Consider the following 3106-nt stretch of genomic DNA (forward strand, 5'->3'; position numbering starts at 1 on the left):
AGGGTAATTCTATTCTTTTAGCATTCTTTCAACCTACCTGAAACCAAGCCATTAAAAAAGTTTTAGTAAAATGTAGGATGTCCGCAAGAGCTCAAGGAGCCCTGTAGCCAGAAATATACGGTAGATACCAAAATTTAGTATCTTTTAAAATCTTAATCCTTTACAGAAGGATAAAGAAGTAGCGAAGACACAAGACAAGCCTAATGGAAGATAACTGCAATTCAAACATTAGCATTTACTCCCCATTTTGAAACCTCCAGTTGCCAGGTATTTCCAAGAATGAGAAAGTGGCGGCCCAGCGGATGAGCCATATGAACTCACGCAGTGGGTTTTACATTCAAGGAGGCAGCTGGCAGCAACCAACCCCCCCTCTTCAGATCTGAGTCTCAGAGTTTAATCTTCTCTTTCAGCGAGACTGACATTTTTGAGGCTCAGCACCCATAGCACTGCGCTCTTCTGAGAAGGAAGCAATGCTTGTCACTGAGCCCTGTTACCGTACAGGCTATACATTCACTGCACTGCATCTGTTGCAGAATAATGAACTTTGCTTGTAGGAAATTGCTGCCAAATTAATCTCGTGCTATCCTTGGTCAAGTCCAGATTAATTCTAAAGTCAGACAGCTGCCCTCCGCTTCTTGACAAACAGAGGCTCCAGATTCAGTATGCGTTAACAGTGGTGTATTAAGGGCACTATAGTGACTGACAAAGCAAGAAACACTAACCTGGTGCCTATATTCACTAACAGGAGCAAATAAAAAGTGAATTAAAATGGGTCTGATAAGCAAGGCCTGTGTGCCAAGGCTACTGGTTTGGGGTGTTTTTATTTTGTTTTTAAACTGTGAATAATTTGTGACACTTTATCCAAACCCACACCATTACTTGCAGCTGCTCTAAACGGTTGCAATCATGCATTTAACAGTTCCCAGAGTTGGGTGGGGGTTTCCCCCCCCCCCTTTTTTTGCACACAAACGAAAATGCAACCTCGATGCTCCCTATTAGTTTACTCTAACCTCATTACCACTAATGCAAACCCCACTAAAATATAGGGGAATGCATTTGATCTGTAGTATCTAGCAGCAAGGGACCCAGTCTCACTTTGAAATTTAACATCAAATTTTTAATGAAAATATTGGTAAATTGTAAAATTGATTCACACTGGAGACAGACTTGGTATACAGCCATTGGTATATTTTCAACAGCTGCCCAGACACAGAATTAATTTTTAAGTAGCTTCTTTCTTACTTGGAATAAAAAGAGCATGCAGAAAGTCCTTTGATGTGATTACTCTGAACCTAAAATTCCTTCAGTTTTATTAGGAATGATATGTACTTCTATCATACAGCAGTCCCGGTGTCACTTATATACTATATCTACTCTATACATCATTTTTTTTCTAGACTTGAAAAAGAGTATATTAGAAGTTAAGCTTAATGGGAGAAAAACAAGATCCACAGAATAGATCACATATGAAAATCAAGACACCACTGAGTTTTATCAATGATACTAAAGGAGCATGTCCCAGAGCTTGTAAATGCATGAAGGCATCACTATGGCGAGTTTACTTTTTCTCACTATACCTCTATGTGTGAGTAGTAGAACTGCATTATTAATGAAGAAACATTTTTCTCCATCTAGCTACTTGGGGGGGGGGTTTAATGTCCACTTGGGAAGTTCTTTGATTATTAATGAATGCAGAAAATGGCTACTCTCTTTGGAATGGAAATTAGATGGACCAAATTGAAGCCTCCCACAGGAGGCATCTGCCCCTTTTATGCATTATTTACATTTTCTATACTGAAACTTTATGATATTGTAAAGTTGGAAATACAAAGAAAGTTTTGAAAACTTAATCTAGATAAATACTTCACTACTATGAGCTGTAGCAAATCCTGTTTGTATAACAGGTTTTTGTATAATGCTGTTAACAGAAGTTGTTATTTTGCTTTCAGAAAAGATCTCCTGGAAAATTGTTTACTGTACAAATAAAAGCACTTGTACACTGCACATATATTCAGTATATCACCATGAAAACTTATTTGCAAGGGATCTAAATATGCACAAATAAATGTAATGCACTTATTTCAGTCATAAGCAACAGGATGTGAACATTTCATTTGTGACTGACTTGAATTTAGTTACTATAATACAACCACCACCAACAGGGATCCAAAAAGGTTGACTGTATCTCTGTATCAAAAACATTGAGCAAAAAAAATTTTAATTACATTTAGTATACTCATAACACCATGGGAACAAAGATAAAAGCACAGGGTTACACAGGACACCACTCACTGGCTTGAAGCACACAGAATAGAGACACAAAATTAGACCTTTTCAGAAAATCCTATGCACACAGCAATCTCCATGTACCATATTGACCTCCATCCCTCAAGCAGAACTGCAATTTATATCCATGTCTACTCCCTCTAACTTCACCAACTGAAGGATTCAAAAAATCTAAGATAACTTCTAGTTACAAAATCTGGGTAATAAAGCTGACAATTGCTACCCACTGAGGCCCAAATTTTCACAAAATATTTTGATCAAAGGTACTATCTAAATATCTCTCTTCAAGCCAGACGCTTCTGTTGCTTGAATCATTTTCTTTTAGAGAATTTAGAGCGCATCATGGAATGGGTTTACCATGCAAGACCTACTCAGCATGTGATTTTACTGACCCAGATGAACAGTCATTGAAAGCTTCTGAGATAAGCTGAGCTCTTAAAAAGAAAAAAATTTTAAAAACCAAACAAAAATACAAACCAAAAAAGACAATTTAAAAAAAAACAGCCAAAAAACCCCAAAAAGCCCAGAACACCACACCCACAGATATCCTTGGGGAAAAGCCTTAGGTGGGATTAAAAAAATACAATCAGTTAAAGACCATTCCAGCTGTATTCAAATGGAATTATCTGAGCTTGCCTCACAAAAAAACCACTGTATTGCAACAAGCTGGAACAGTAAGAAAGTTTTACCTAGAACATTTTGGTTTTTTAATGGAATCCACTGATGTAGTTTCTCCAAACCAGCAGAATTTTTCAGAGTGTGCCATCTGAGACGGTATGCCACTACTAATGAAAAAAACGCATATAGCATTTAGGGTATC

Source organism: Mycteria americana, chromosome 9, assembly GCF_035582795.1.
Source record: "Mycteria americana isolate JAX WOST 10 ecotype Jacksonville Zoo and Gardens chromosome 9, USCA_MyAme_1.0, whole genome shotgun sequence".
In the NCBI taxonomy this organism is placed as follows: domain Eukaryota; kingdom Metazoa; phylum Chordata; class Aves; order Ciconiiformes; family Ciconiidae; genus Mycteria; species Mycteria americana.